Source organism: Bufo gargarizans, chromosome 10 (assembly GCF_014858855.1).
Source record: "Bufo gargarizans isolate SCDJY-AF-19 chromosome 10, ASM1485885v1, whole genome shotgun sequence".
Taxonomy (NCBI): Eukaryota; Metazoa; Chordata; class Amphibia; order Anura; family Bufonidae; genus Bufo; species Bufo gargarizans.
The window spans coordinates 21251486-21268896 of NC_058089.1; positions in this window are offsets into that span (position 1 = coordinate 21251486).

A 17411-nucleotide genomic window follows, 5' to 3' on the forward strand; every position below is an offset into this window, starting at 1 on the left:
CTTTGGACGACAACAATCCACTTGTCTACAACCCATGGGGTGATCGGATCCTCGCCGTGTGTAAAATTCACTCGTCCACAACCTATCGGGTGATCTGATGGTCGCCTTATGTAAAAACACCTTACAGTACATTGTCCTATGTGCTACTGCTCTGAGATTGCTCCTATTAATTTACATACGAGGCAAACATAAAGTCACACAGTACAAGAGATGAACCTCGGACTGATGCCCGAGATATTAAACATAAAGATCTGATAGAGAGTATACTATGACCATGTCAGGGATTACAGACGCCTGGAAATTGTACTGTACTGTATATACACTCACCTAAAGAATTATTAGGAACACCTGTTCTATTTCTCATTAATGCGATTATCTAGTCAGCCAATCACATGGCAGTTGCTTCAATGCATGTAGGGTTGTGGTCCTGGTCAAGACAATCTCCTGAACTCCAAACTGAATGTCAGAATGGGAAAGAAAGGTGATTTAGGCAATTTTGAGCGTGGCATGGTTGTTGGTGCCAGACGGGCCGGTCTGAGTATTTCACAATCTGCTCAGTTACTGGGATTTTCACGCACAACCATTTCTAGGGTTTACAAAGAATGGTGTGAGAGGGAAAAACATCCAGTATGCGGCAGTCCTGTGGGCGAAAATGCCTTGTTGATGCTAGAGGTCAGAGGAGAATGGGCCGACTGATTCAAGCTGATAGAAGAGCAACATTGACTGAAATAACCACTCGTTACAACCGAGGTCTGCAGCAAAGCATTTGTGAAGCCACAACACGCACAACCTTGAGGCGGATGGGCTACAACAGCAGAAGACCCCACCGGGTACCACTCATCTCCACTACAAATAAGAAAAAGAGGCTACAATTTGCACGAGCTCACCAAAATTGGACTGTTGAAGACTGGAAAAATGTTGCCTGGTCTGATGAGTCTCGATTTCTGTTGAGACATTCAAATGGTAGATATAATTCAGTTAGCCAGAGGCTACAAGTTTCCCGTTTGTGGTCATTTAAAACGTAACATTTATTGTTTTTTCTATTAAAAGTAAATCGGGAAGAGAAAAAAAGGAAAAAATCCTGTTTTAAAATTACAGGTGTAGCTGGGATATTAGGCAATATGGGCACAGGTTGCTTCACCTATGTTACTGCCTTTAATAATATGCGTCCGCACTACCAATAAGTGTTATAATGACACTCTTATTCCCTCTATTTACCAGCTCAAATAGAGCATCGGCTAGGTAGTTTTGTTGGTCTCTGCACAGATCGTGATATTAAAGGTCATGTACGATCGCTTTTGTACTAGTCTGTGAATAATAACATTTTGTTGCGATTCCCTGCCTGTATGTGTCTAAGGCTACTTTCACACTAGCGTTCGATCCGTCTGCATTATTTTGGCATATAAAAGCTAAGTGTGAAAATAGCCTTGTACGGATCCGTCCAGACTTTCAATGTAAAGTCAATGGGGGACGGATCCGCCTGAAGATTGAGCCATATTGTGGCATCTTCAAACGGATCCGTCCCCATTGACTTACATTGTAAGTCTGGACGGATCCGCACGCCTCCGCACGGCCAGGCGGACAGCTGAACGCTGCAAGCAGCGTTCAGCTGTCCGCCTGTCCGTGCGGAGGCGAGCGGAGCGGAGGCTGAACATCGCCAGACTGATGCAGTCTGAGCGGATCCGCTCCATTCAGACTGCATCAGGGCTGGACGGCTGCGTTCGGGTCCGCTCGTGAGCCCCTTCAAAACGGAGCTCACGAGCGGACACCCGAACGCTAGTGTGAAAGCAGCCTAAGCCGTATGGGTTCATAGTGCCCAATCTAAATATCCAGCGAGCCTCACTCCTTAAGAGTTTTTTATCCAAGTTTCCTCCTCTCGGTCCTAGGGATATCTTCTCAATCCCCCAGAAACGTAGGACCGAGCTCTTGTTGCCGTGAAAATATTTTACGTGTCTAGCTATAGGTGTGTCTTTCTCGGTTTCAATGGTGCTCAGATGACCTGAGATGCGGCGTCTCAGCTCTTGTGTTGTTTTGCCCACATATAATTTGGGGCATGGGCATGAAGCCACATAGATCACACCTTGTGTTTTACATGTGATCAGCTGTCTTATGTCATACTCTTTTTTGTCCACAGGATTAGTGAATTTCTTAATGCGTGGAATAAATTTACAAAAAGAGCAGTCTCCACACGGCGATGAGCCTCTGTAGCTCTCCCTTGATGTTCCGGGGTTTACGCCCTTCTCCAGAAGGTGGCTGTGGACCAGCTGATCTTTCAAGTTAGGGCCTCTTCTATATGTCACAGATGGATTTGAGGTGAGTATCATGCCCAGATCTTTGTCTGATTTTATAATATGCCAGTGTTTCCTGATGATGCCATAGATCTCTCTGTTGTACCCATCATACGTCCCTATACACCTAATCACTTCACTCTTTTTAGGTGGTACGACTTTAAGTAAATCGTCTCTGTCTGTCCCCTTAGCTCTGTTATATGCTTTTTTTAGGGATCTATTGGGGTACCCTCTTTTCTTAAACCTTTGAAGGAGTTGCTCGCTCTCTCTGTTGAAAGAGACGTCATCCGAGCAATTCCGACGTGCCCGCAGATATTGGCCTACAGGGATGCCCCTTTTCAGGGGAGGTGGGTGCCAGCTGTCCCAGTGTAGGTAACTATTTGTCGACGTAGGTTTGCGGTACACCTCTGTTGTCAGGTGACCATTTTCTGTTTTCTTGATTTTCAAATCCAAAAACACTATCTCCTTATCATGTATTTCATAGGTGTATTTCATGCCGATATCATTATTATTCAGTGCCTGAGTGAATTCATGAAACAATGTGTGACTTCCATCCCAAAGGATGAGAATGTCGTCAATATATCTGCCCCAAAATATAATGTGGCATGGTCAATAGACATAACCCTAAATAAGAATAAGTTCAGACGCAGGCGCAGAACATATAAACCCTAACCGAAATAAAACCAAGTCCAGACGCATGCGCAATAGACACCGTCCAGACGCATGCGCAATAGACACCGTCCGAGATGGCAGTATGACTAATCGAGTCAGAATAAGACTAAGTCTAGATACATGCGCACTAAACATCCTCCCGATGCGAGAAGATGACGAACTACCTACGGATGTGGTGAGTGGACGGATCATTATTCTGTCATACGAGCGACGGATATTGATTGGATCTTAAACTAAGAAATACCTACCCATAGAGGTTAAAAGCCTCTTCCTGTATGTCGCTCGTGTTGTCAGTAGCTCCATATCCCCTGAAGACGCCACATCTGTGGCGAAACATGTCGGGGGAGCTACAATCTGAATTTTAGTTCAAGTGCAGCTGTGATAGTGTAACTGAACGGGGTCTGACTGCAGACACACCTCGTGTTAGACACATACAGGCAGGGAATCGCAACAAAATGTTATTATTCACAGACTAGTACAAAATATCACGATCTGTGCAGAGACCAACAAAACTACCTAGCCGATGCTCTATTTGAGCTGGTAAATAGAGGGAATAAGAGTGTCATTATAACACTTATTGGTAGTGCGGACGCATATTATTAAAGGCAGTAACATAGGTGAAGCAACCTGTGCCCATATTGCCTAATATCCCAGCTACACCTGTAATTTTAAAACAGTATTTTTTCCTTTTTTTCTCTTCCCGATTTACTTTTAATAGAAAAAACAATAAATGTTACGTTTTAAATGACCACAAACGGGAAACTTGTAGCCTCTGGCTAACTGAATTATATATATTATTATTTCTCGGGTCCAAAGGGTCCTTGCAGGAAATCATTCAAATGGTAGAGTCCGAATTTGGCGTAAACAGAATGAGAACATGTATCCATCATGCCTTGTTACCACTGTGCATGGTGTGGGGGTAATGGTGTGGGGGATGTTTTCTGGGCACACTTTAGGCCCCTTAGTGCCAATTGGCCATCGTTTAAATGCCACAGGCTACCTGAGCATTGTTTCTGACCATGTCCATCCCTTCATGACCACCATGTACCCATCCTCTGATGGCTACTTCCAGCAGGATAATGCACCATGTCACAAAGCTCGAATCATTTCAAATTGGTTTCTTGAACATGACAATGAGTTCACTGTACTAAAATGGCCCCCACAGTCACCAGATCTCAACCCAATAGAGCATCTTTGGGATGTGGTGGAACGGGAGCTTCGTGCCCTGGATGTGCATCCCTAAATTCTCCATCAACTGCAAGATGCTATCCTATCAATATGGGCCAACATTTCTAAAGAATGCTATCAGCACCTTGTTGAATCAATGCCACGTAGAATTAAGCAGGTCTGAAGGCAAAAGAGGGTCCAACACCGTATTAGTATGGTGTTCCTAATAATTCTTTAGGTGAGTGTATATTATTGCTGGTGGTGGCAAAAAAAAAGAAAAACAAAGGGTAAAGTAGTGCCAGGGTCGGACAGGGAAATTAAAGGCGTCATCCAAGACCTATAATGCCTCCCCCCCATTTGCCCAGGCCTCTTACACAGGTTTTACCTACCTCGCTCCCCGGCACTCGCGTCGCTTCTGATGCCAACACAGCCGCTGCTGCATCTCCCTGTTACGTGGACAAAAACATCCGGCAATTGAGGGAGGCAGCAAATAGCAGGCTGTGACGGGAACGAGCCTCCCTAGCATCACCTGCAATGTTTTCATCCCCCCGACGGTGAGATTGTCACGATTAATGGGGAGGGGAAAACACCAAATAACACACAGAAGGAATAGACTGGAGTCTAGTCCTCAAAGCTATGGGAGAGGGATGGTGACCTCCTAGGAATCCCTAGACCTCTCCCTGACTCCTACCAGTATGAGTAGACCCCGAAGGTGGAAATACTCATACACCGGAACCTAGGCCCTGAAAACCCTGGAAGGAGCTAGGAATAGTGGCAGGGAATAAGACTCCTGGTTCCTTCCCAGATGAAGGAACCAGTGCCTCCCTGTGGCCTAGACAACACACATAAGCGAACAACAAAATGCAAGACAAAATGCACTTAGCTTAAAGCAGAATGGAGGAGCAGGAGATCCAAAGGAACAACACACCAGCTCAACCAACTCCAGCAGGAAATATCAACCGCATAGTAAGCAGTGTGAGTCAAAACTAAATAGGGCCTCAGTAATGACTACAAGCTGCACCTGACAAGAGGTGTGGTCATTACCAAACACAACACTGAAAGGAAAAAACAGAGAGACTGTCAGATACCCTCATGTGCCGCCAGTCTCTCCGATCTTCTCACCTCTGTCATGGGAGGGACCGTGACAGAGATGCAGCGGCGGCCATGCAGGGACCCAGAGCAAAGCGGGTTCCAAAGAGGGAGGTAAGTACAACCCGTGTAAGGGGCCCGGGCATATGTAGGGGGGCATTATAGGTCTTGGATAACCCCTTTAAAATGGCCCTGGAAAAAAAACTAAAAGTGGCCCCATGAAGTAGAGGGGGGCTAACGCAAGTAGGCAGGGCCAACAATATAATTTTGTGGCACAAAATACCACCCCAGTGACACAAAATACCTGTCATGGCTGTGTCATGGTCTGTTAGTGGACCGACAGACCGTGACACTTTTGCTGCGCATGCTTGTTGCTAGTGGCAACGTGTTATGTTAAGCATGCATGTGCACTTCCCCTTTAAGGCTTTTTCCCTTCCCATTCTGGTGTGTTAGGGGTTAAGGTGTGAGCTAGGTGGAGCTGGGTGTGGCCTCTTGGCTCTTATAGTACTGGTGTTTGGAGCTTCTGTTGGAGCTGGAGTTATGCTGCCATCCTGGACTTTTCTATCTGTCCAGCTTGAGGGCCACCTTGTTGAACATAGTTTGTCTTCCCATTCTATCCTTCTTGTTCTCCTACCTTACCTGTGTGGTTGTTTGGTATGGGTTTATGTTCAGGGTGTGGTGTCTCGTCTTGTTGCTTCATGTCTGGTCAGTTGGTGTTTTATGTCCGACATGTATGCAAGGCGTTACCCTGGGTGTTGTGCCTCCGGTGAGGGGGCTTCTGTGTTCCTCGGAGGGGGAACACTGTTGACCACCAGCCTGCAGAAGTGGGCTCCATGGTCAGGGCAGGCGCTTCCATATAGGCAAGGGGGGCAATTGCTCCCAAGTCCTTAGGGGCCCCCAAGCCCACCACCTGACACTAGAGATGTCGCAAACATAAAATTTTCAGTTCGCGAACGGCGAATTTTTTGCAAATGTTCGCGAACGGGCGAACAGCCATAGACTTCAATAGGCAGGCGAATTTTAAAACCCACAGGGACTCTTTCTGGCCACAATAGAAATGGAAATGTTGTTTCAAGGGGACTAACACCTGGACTGTGGCATGCCGGAGGGGGATCCATGGCAAAACTCCCATGGAAAATTACATAGTTGACGCAGAGTCTGGTTTTAATCCATAAAGGGCATAAATCACCTAACATTCCTAAATTGTTTGGAATAACGTGCTTTAAAACATCAGGTATGATGTTGTATCAATCAGGTAGTGTAAGGGTTACGCCCGCTTCACAGTGACAGACCAAACTCCCTGTTTAACGCACCGCAAACAGTCCATTTGCACAACCGCAAACTCCCCATTTACACAAGGTTGGATACCAAGCTAGCCATGTCCCATTCCTTGTCCTCACTGATGTCATTAAAGGTCTCTTCCTCCACCCAGTCACGTACAACACCAAGGGTCCCCGAAAGGTGACAACAAGACCCCTGAGATGCCTGCTGTGTTTGGTCTTCTACCTCCTCAAAGCCACCTTCCTCCTCTGACTCCTTTTCTTCAGACTCCTCTCTCTGCGTTGTCTCTCTGCGTTATTATAAGGTGTGTTAAGTAGTACTATTCCTATCAGTTTAATCCCTGTTACGTCCCCTATTAGGAGACGTGTATATGGAATCGATTTTAGGAACGGGAGATGGAAAAAGATGCTTGGTCGGTCCTCCTACTTCCAATTTGGGGCACTGCGCGTGCAATCTACTGTGCCACCAGATAGGAATAGTACTACTTAACACACCACTCCTATCAGTTTAATCCCTGTTACGTCCCCTATCAGGGGACGTGTATATGGAATCGATTTTAGGAACCGGGAGATGGAAAAAGATGCTTGGTCGGTCCTCCTGCTTCCAATTTGGGGCACTGCGTGTGCAATTTACTGTGCCACCAGATAGAAGTGGTGTGTTAAGTAGTACTATTCCTATCAGTTTAATCCCTGTTACGTCCACTAGTATTATTATTATTATAAAGTGTGTTAAGTAGTACTATTCCTATCAGTTTAATCCCTGTTAGGTCCCCTATCAGGGGACGTGTATGGAATAGATTTTAGACAACCGCAAAGAGTTGTCAATAGTTGACACACTCATGACATCAATTTTATTCCTCTATGCGTCAATCTTGGTGTAGTGATGACTGTGCTCGTGCGCACGTTTGGGAGATTGCAGGCGATGTTTTTTTTTCAAAGCTTATGGTCATGCTGCGGTAGTTCAGTGACAGTTAAGTGACCCAGAAAACAATGATTCTGCAGTGTGGGCCCATTGTTGGCCTAGTAAGCTTTAATGATCACCTTAGATGATCACAAAGAAAAATTAGGTATTGTTGCAGCGGCCAGTAATAATTTATGTTTCCCAGGCAGAAAGTGTCCTAAAACATTGCGGCTTGAACCCTAGTTGGTGGCGGATAAGTCACGCAAGTCATCCGGCATTCAGATATAAAATACAGCAGCGTGTGGACCATTTTTAGCCCAAGGCAGCTCATCTCATCAGGCCTTTTTTAGTCAAATGTATCGCCCCCTGTCAGTCCCTTCGGGATCCATGCCTCATTCGTCTTAATAAAGGTGAGGTAATCTAGACTTTTTTTTAACCTAGGCGACTTCTCTTCTCAGTGACAATACCTCCTGCTGCACTGAAGGTCCTTTCTGACAGGACACTTGAAGCGGGGCAATCCAGAAGTTCTATTGCAAATTGGGATAGCTCAGGCCACAGGTCAAGCCTGCACACCCAGTAGTCAAGGGGTTCATCGCTCCCCAGAGTGTCGATATCTGCAGTTAAGGCGAGGTAGTCTGCTACCTGTCGGTCGAGTCGTTCTCTGGGGGTGGAACCCGAAGGGCTGTGGCGATGCGTAGGACTTAAAAAGCTCTGCATGTCCTCCATCAACAACACGTCTGTAAAGCGTCCTGTCCTTGCCGGCGTGGTAGGAGGAGGATTACTTTCACCTCTTCCCCTGTTAGATTCCCGTTGTGCTGTGACATCACCCTTATACGCTGTGTAAAGCATACTTTTTAATTTATTTTGGAACTGCTGCATCCTTTCCGACTTGCGGTAATTCGGTAACATTTCAAGCACTTTCTGCTTATACCGGGGGTCTAGTAGCGTGGCCACCCAGTACAGATCGTTCTCCTTCAGCCTTTTTATACGAGGGTCCCTCAACAGGCACGACAGCATGAAAGACCCCATTTGCACAAGGTTGGATGCCGAGCTACTCATGTCCCGTTCCTCGTCCTCAGTGATCTCACTGAAGGTATGTTCTTCCCCCCAGCCACGTACAACACCACGGGTACCAGATAGGTGACAACAAGCACCCTGGGATGGATGCCTGCTGTGGTTGGTCTTCCTTCTCCTCCTCCTCAAAGCCACATTCCTCCTCTGACTCCTCTTCCTCACACTCCTCTTCCAGCGTTGCCGCAGGTCCAGGCTGTTTCTGGTGGTGATGGTGACCACAACTCTTCCTCTTCACGCTCATCTACGGCCTGATCCAGCACTCTTCGCAGGGCACGCTCCAGGAAGAAAACAAATGGGATGATGTCGCTGATGGTGCCTTCGGTGCGACTAACTAGGTTTGTCACCTCCTCAAAAGGACGCCTGAGCCTACAGGCATTGCGCATGAGCGTCCAGTAACGTGGCAAAAAAATTCCCAGCTCCGCAGAGGCTGTCCTAGCACCCCGGTCATACAAATACTCGTTGACGGCTTTTTCTTGTTGGAGCAGGCGGTCGAACATTAGGAGTGTTGAATTCCAACGTGTCAGGCTGTCGCAAATCAAGCGCCTCACTGGCATGTTGTTTCGCCGCTGGATATCTGAAAAGTGCGCCATGGCCGTGTAGGAATGCCTGAAATGGCCACACACCTTCCTGGCCTGCTTGAGGATGTCCTGTAAGCCTGGGTACTTATGCACAAAGCGTTGTACGATCAGATTACACACATGTGCCATGCACGGCACATGTGTCAACTTGCCCAAATTGAATGCCGCCAACAAATTGCTTCCGTTGTCACACACCACTTTGCTGATCTCCAGTTGGTGCGGAGTCAGCCACTGATCCACCTGTGCGTTCAGGAGTGCTGGTTCGGTGTGACTCTCTGCTTTCAGGCAAGTCAAACCCAAGACGGCGTGACACTGTCGTATCCGGGATGTGGAATAGCCCCTGGGGAGCTGGGGGGGGGTGCCTTTGATGTGGAGTAAGACACAGCAGCAGAAGAGGACTCAGCCGAGGAGGTTATGTAATAGGATGGAGTAGGAGGAGTAGAGGAGGTGGCAGCAGGCCTGCCTGCAAGTCGTGGCAGTGTCACCCACTCCTCTGCAGAGCCACGCATTCCATGCTTGGCAGCCGTCAGCAGGTTTACCCAATGCGCAGTGTAGGTGATATACCTGCCCTGACTGTGCTTTGCAAACCAGATATCAGTGGTTAGATGGACCCTTGCCCCAACACTGTGTGCCAGACATGCGATTACTTTATTTTTGCACAATCGAGTACAGGTTGGGGATTGCGGTGTCCCAATAGCTACAAATTTTTTGAAGGCCTCAGACTCCACAAGCTTGTATGGTAAACGGCAAGCCAGCTGTCAGACGCCGGGAAAGGGGGTGACTTTGTGACATTGGCTTCTTACACTCAAACATGTCCTTGACAGACACCTGACTGTGGGCAGATGAGCAGGAACTGCTCAAGGCGAGAGACGGAGTGGCGGATGGTTGAGAGGGGGCAAGGAGGACAGCAGTGGTTGACGTGGCTGAAGATGCTGGACCAGGAGGAGGATGGCGGCTTTGAGTTTGTGTGCTGCTTGTACTCATGTGTTGATCCCATAGAAGTTTGTGATGTGCGATCATGTGCCTTCGCAAAACAGTTGTACCTAGGTGGGTGTTGGACTTCCCATAACTCTGTCTCTTTTGGCACAAGTTGCAAATGGCATCGCTGTTATCAGAGGAAGACACACAAAAAAAATGCCACACTGCTGAGCTTTGCAATGACGTCATTCTGGTGGTGGCAACATATGCGTTGATTGGCGTGCTGTCTGGCTGACCCCGGGTGCCGATACATGCTGTCTGACTGTGCCACTAGCTCCTTGCGATGACCTCCCCCTGCTTCCAACTCGTTTCCTCCTCCTTCTCTTTGTCTCCCTATCTGAACTTTCCCCCTGTTCTTCTTCTCTTCTAGCGGGCACCCACGTGGCATCCACGGACACATCGTCATCAAACCGCTTCACTTGTATCTGACACCTCAGCAAAGGAAGCAGCAGCGGGTACAACATGATCATCATCATCACACTGTACGTCCATGTGTGTAATGCTGCCTGACTGAGACATATCCCTGTTATCTACATCCCCTGGCAATAATGGTTGCACATCACTCATTTCTTCCAACTGATGTGTAAATAACTCCACTGACAGATCAAGTGAAGCGGCTGTGGTGCTAGGGTTGGTGGTGGCGGCAGGCGGGCGAGAGGTAACTTGAGAGGGGCCCGAAGCTGAGCTGGAGGAGGATGGTGCGTCAAGGTTCGGAGCGGAAGCTGTAGAAGTTTGGGTGTCCTGTGTTAGCCAGTCAACTATGTCCTCAGAACTTTTCAAGTTCAGGGTACGTGTACTCTGAACACTGGGCATTATTCTAGGGCCAAAGGGAATCACAGCACCACAACCACGACGGCCCCTGTGGGGTGGCCTGCCTCTGTCTGTTATTTTTTTTAGATTAGTTTAGTTGTACTATGCGTGCAAGCTACTGTGACACCAGATATGAGTGGCACTGTGCACTGGCAGAAGTTGGCAGAGTAGACGCTGTAGGCCTGACACACACGCTGGCAGACAACTAACTGCTATTCAATCTATTACAGTCAAAATTGTCGTTTTTTTTTTTAATGTACACTACTGTTACACCAGATATGAGTTGCACTGGTGTGACACTGTGCCCTGGCAGGGCCTGAAACGCACACGCGTGCAGGCAACTGACTGCTATTATATTACTAGTCAAAAATGTTTTGTTTTTTTAAATGCAAGCTACTGTGACACCAGATATGAGTGGTGGCACTGGGCAAGTGGGCACAGTATACGCTGTGAGCCTAACACACACGCTGGCAGGCAACTGCAATTAGATTACACAGGAAAAAATAAATAAAAAAGCAGACTGATGTTCTAGCTCTAAAAAGGGCTTTTTGGGGTGCTGTCCTTACAGCAGATCAGATGAGTCCTTCAGGACTGCAGTGGACACTGAATACACTGGCCTAGCTATCGATTTCCCTATTAAATAAGCAGCAGCTGCACTGTCCCTCCTCTCACTAAGAATGCAGCTTCCGAATGAATCTAAAATGTATGCTGTCCAGGAGGTGGGAGGGTCTGGGAGGGAGGGTCTGCTGCTGATTGGCTGGAATGTGTCTGCTGACTGTGAGGTACAGGGTCAAAGTTTATTCAATGATGACGAATAGGCGGCGGACCGAACATCACATATGTTCGCCTGCCGCGGCGAACACTAACAAGCTATGTTCGCCGGGAACTAGTCGCCTTCGCCGGGAACTATTCGCCGGCAAATAGTTCGGGATATCTCTACCTGACACCGGCTGTCCTGAGCATTTTTTTTGTGAGGTCTCACGCTGGTGGGGGCCTTGCTCTGGCTCCGGGAAGGGTCTGTGCAGTGGCGGCAGATCACAGGGAGATGAACGCTTCAATTGTGGAAGCGTTCATCTCCATAGGCATCTGCATCGCCGAACTCAGGACAGCGATACAGATGCCTGTGCTGTGGGGCAGGGGAGGGAGAGGCGTCTCCCTTCCCTGTTCCTCTGATAAGCTGCGCGCCTTGTGCGTCATCGCGCCGTCCTGAGCCGTACAGCGAGGGACACAGGCTGCAAGAGGCCTGCATCGCATTGCTGTGTGATGGAGGTAAGTATAAGTGTATTTTTTTTAATACCGGACTTTTACTGCCACATAGGGGGAGCGGGAGGCACTTGATACTGGCACATGGGGATGAGGGGGTTTGGCACTTGATACTGGCACATGGGGGGGGTTGGCACTTGATACTAGCACATGGGGGGAGGCACTTGTTACTGGCACATGGGGGGGAAGAGAGGCACTTGTTACTGGCACATGGGGATGTAAGAAAGGCACCTGATACTGGCACATTATTATGGGGCACTATGGGGGCTTCTACTGAGGCCACAAAGAAGGGGTATTCTATATGGGGGGCTCTGTTTGGTACAAGTATTATCAGGGGTATTATCTGTTTCTGCAGTATAGTTTTAGGGAGCACAGCGGCACAGAATTGGGGGTAGTAGGATGATTTGTCCAGAGGATGGGAGGATGGTGGAAAAGTAGTAAGCTAAGATTTTTATAATTTTTTTGTTGTCAAACTGCAAAGACGGAAAATAGCGACAAAATGGTGGTCTGGTGCTCAAGATCTGAAAGGAGAAGACGAGGACAGAGAACATCTACATCAAAGGAGACGTCACTGGATGTAAGAGGTATGGGGCGCTGTATTTCTGTAGTGATGGGGGGGACGTTAAAGTCAGCAAGTGTGTGGGGGGCCCCCTTATTATTTTTCGCCCCAGGGCCCCATTTCACCTAAAACCAGACGGGTGAACCACAAGTCTAGGCAGTGAGCGTTTTTCTTCCCGTTGCTGCGGCAGGTAAGTGCTATGTGTCCCAGAGCTTGTTTTCCAGGTGGGATTCCTGTCTCTGGGTTCTTACCTGCCGATTCTCTTGGTTTTTCACTGTCTTTTCTGTGTTTCTATGGGGATTCCTACAGTTGTGGTGATGTTCTAGGGGTCAGGTGGATCCGCTCTAGAACATGATTGTAGTGTTGCTGTTTTCCCTGTTGCTACTGGTTGCTAGGCCTGTAGGAGACTCTGGTTCATCCGTGTCATGGATGAACCAGTCGTCTCCTAGCCCTGAGATTTTTTCCATGGATCTCCAGGGTTAGTAGGGCCCAAGGTTCCGGAGTATGAGCCCCCCTACCATCGAGGCCTGGCTCATACAGTTAGGAGGTCAGGGATAGGATGAGGGTGGCGTTCCTGGCCTAGTGGCTTATCCCACAATTCTTCATTGTACAGTGGGGGGTTTCCCCAACTCCCCACCATGATAATAGCTCCCTAGAAGATGTCCCACTGTTGTGACCAGCACCACATTAGGGTCCGGGACAGTGGTTACAGAACCACTGTGCTAACCAACTGGTTTGACTTAGGACTCGACCTCAGGGCATTATCCTGGCAGTCCCCTGATTTTCACTCTTTAACCCCTATACAGACATCTGTTCTTCGCTGCAGAAGACCCACCAGGCTGCTATCTCTTAGAATAGTCTTGGTGTAGTTTGCTGCTTACACCGGTGCATAGGCCAAAGAGTTTATGCAATATTCCTAGTCAGGTGACGAGCCAAGGTCAGGGCAGACAGAGTGGGTGCGTATCAGTGAAACTAGTCCAAGGTCAAGACAGGCAGCAGTGAATATGAAGAGTGAATATGGTAAATAGGCAAGGGTCAGACAGCATGGAGTCCTAGTGGGTAAATGGGCAGAGGTTGGAAGAAAGCTGATATACAAATGTTTGCAGAAGTAGCCTAGCCTGTAACCACATAGGACTACATAGAAGCTGCATACACAAAACGGGAGGACATTTTTAGCAAATTGCTTCTTTTTTGAATGCAGAAATTAAAGGGGTTGTCCGGGTTCAGAGCTATGGCAGGCTATGGCAGCGCTAAAGCCCGCCTATCAGTGCCAGTGACATCACCGGGCTCACTGCTGGGCGGAAGCCTCCACCTGGCGTACGTCACCAGATTTCTAGAAGTCCAGGGCAAAGGAGTGCCCCGAAGCATGAACTGCTCCGATGCTCGTCAGGGGGGCTGCCTGGGTGAAAATGGGGATATGTCCGGGTTCAGCTCTGAACCCAGACAACCCCTTTAAATGGCTTTTCCGAGATTTCAATACTGATGACCAGTCCTCAGCATAGGTCATCAGTATCTGACCGGTGGGGGTCCGACACCCGGGTCCCCTTCCGGTCAGCTGTCTGTGAAGGCACTGGTGCTGGCACTAGCGCCGTGGCCTTCTCTCAGCTTTTTATAGGCTACTGACGACATGTTCATCGGTCACATGGCCTCGGCACAGCTCAGCCCCATAGAAGTGAATAGGGCTGAGTGCGATACTAAGCACAGCCGATATACAATGTACCGCTGTAAGCTGCGAGAAGGCTGCGGCGCTCAGTGGGGCACTGGTGCCTTCTCCAACAGTTGATCGGCAGGTGTCCCTGGTGTCGGACCCCCACCGATCAGATACTGAGGACCTATCCTCCGGATAAAATCTCGGAAAACCCTTTTCATGGCAAAGGTTAAAAAATAAAAATTAAAATCATGTGCTAGTTACCTTTTATAAAATAAATCTTGGGAATAATGTCCCTTTAAGAAAACCACACTATAGAGCAGGGATGCCCAACCTGCGGCCCTCCAGCTGTTGCAAATCTACAACTCCTAGCATGCCCTAATAGCTGTAGACTGTCAAGCATGCTGGGAGTTGTAGTTTTGCAACAGTTGGAGGGCCGCAGGTTGGGCAACCCTGCTATAAAGCTTGCAGAACATTCTAATCCAGAAAGGATTTTTCTTTTGCTCTGCAGCGATTGACTGAAGATCCCGGGCATAATGTGTTCTCTCTGAGGATGAGATGCAGACAGGTCCATGCGTGGGAGTCAGTCAGCTGAAGGCCACGTAATTCATTTGACAAAGGTTTTCCAAGGTAAAATCACTAAGCTCTGAAAAGAAGGAGAAATAATGGAGATTTATTATTACTGCCAAATATATTCACCTACAGTACATTACCGGGATGTGACTGCACAAAATTCTAAGGCCCCTTTCACACGGGCGACTTTTCCGTGCGGGTGTGATCCGTGCGGCGAACGTATGGCACCCGCACTAAATCCTGACCCATTCATTTCTATGGGGCTGTGCACATGAGCGATGTTTTTAACGCATCACTTGTGCGTTCAGTTGAAATCGCAGCATGCTCTATATTTTCCGATTTTGACGTGACGCAGGCCCCATAGAAGTGAATGGGGTGCGTGAAAATCGGATGGCATCCGCAAGCAAGTACGATTTGCACGCATGGTTGCTAGGAGACCATCGGGATGGAGACCCGATCATTATTATTTTCCCTTATAAAATGGTTATAAGGGAAAAAAATAGCATTCTGAATACAGAATGCATAGTAAAACAGCGCTAGAGGGGTTAAAAAATAAAATAAAAATTTAACTCACCTTAGTCCACTTGTTCGCGAAGCCGGCATCTCCTTGTGTCTCCGCTGCTGATGAACAGGACCTGGGGTGAGCTGCTCCATTAAATAGAGCTTAAGGACCTTCGATGACGTCACTCCGGTCATCACATGGTCTTTTACCATGGTGAATCACCATGGTAAAAGATCATGTGACGTACCATGTGATGACCGGAGTGACGTCATCGAAGGTCCTTAACCGGTATTTAATGGAGCAGCTCACCCCAGGTCCTGTTCATCAGCAGCGGAGACACAAGGAGATGCCGGCTTCGCGAGTAAGTGGACAAAGGTGAGTTAAATTTTTATTTTATTTTTTAACCCCTCTAGCGCTGTTTTACTATGCATTCTGTATTCAGAATGCTATTTTTTTCCCTTATAACCATTTTATAAGGGAAAATAATAATGATCGGGTCTCCATCCCGATGGTCTCCTAGCAACCATGCGTGCAAATCGTGTTATAAGGGAAAATAATACAATCTTCAGAACATCAATCCCAAGCCCGAACTTCTATGAAGAAGTTCGGGTTTGGGTACCAAACATGCGCAATTTTTCTCACGCGAGTGCAACGCATGACAATGTTTTGCACTTGCGCAGAAAAAAATCGTGCATTTTCCCGCAACGCACCCGGCTCTTATCCGGGCAAAAAAAATGACGCCCGTGTGAAAGAGGCCTAAATGCTTCAATAATAGGGTCTCAGGGACTTTAAAAAGGATACGTTCATCATGAAATTTTAAAGGGAACATAGTTGAACACGTTAAACATGGTGTCAAATCTGCAGGCAGCATATTATAGAGCAGGAGGAGCTGAGCAGAATGATATATAGCTTCATGGGAAAAGATACATTGTATCTAATAGTGGTTTTCTGGGATGACTATGGATATTAACAGATATACTTCGATCGTTGCTTATTTCAAGGGGTTGTCCTACGAAACATATTCTACAGTTTTTAAAACAGCCCTTGGATCTGAATACTTTTGTAATGGCATGTAATTAAAAATGTAGCATAGCCACTGAGTTATTCACTGAAATATATCTGTATAGCGCCACCTGCTGTTTGTTCCTTTTTTTTATTTCCTTGTCCGGCTCACTGAGAAGGCCGCACATGCTCCGTTTCATCCTTCAACTGCCTCCTGAGCTGAGATAGGGATAGAGCTGCAGCAGAAAGGACATGACCCCTAATCTGTGATAATGAAAAAGTTGCAGCAGAAAGGACGTGCCTTTGAGCTGCCAGCCTGAAGAGAACCTGGCACAGCAATTGCAATGAATGGGGAAAATGTTTGGGAAGGCACAGGCAATCCTATTAGCACCATGGCCTTCTCCCTGCTTACCAAGCACAGCGCCACACATTTTATAGTGGCTATACTTGGTATCACACTCAGCCCTATTCACTTCTATGGGGCTGAGCTGTTCCTAGGCCATGTGACCGATGAACATGATGTCACTTGCCTAGGGAAAGCTCACAGGAGCGCCGGTGCCTTCTCAAACAGCTGATCGGCAGTGATCCCAGGTGTCGGACGCCCACAGATCAGATACTGATAACCTATCCAGATACTAATGGTCAATTTCCAGTCTTTCTTGGCTGAAACTGGTTCTGTGTTGCTACTATTGTCCTATTAGTGTAACTTAAAGGGGTTTTACTATCACATACAATGAGGGCATATCGCTAGGTGCGGGACCCATCTCTGGTGGCATAGCGGAGAAATTATGATTTCCTAATAACGGTGCCAGCCGCACCGGGTCCGCCCCCCCATAACGGTGCCAGCCGCACCGGGTCCGCCCCCCCCATAACGGTGCCAGCCGCACCGGGTCCGCCCCCCCACAACGGTGTCGTCAGGAGTGTGTTGTGTCTGTGCTATATGTTACATGTACGGCGCCTCTGAAGAAGTGCTGCCCCCTTTAATTTTGGAGGGGTTCAAGCCTATCGGTCCAGGCTCTAATAGAAG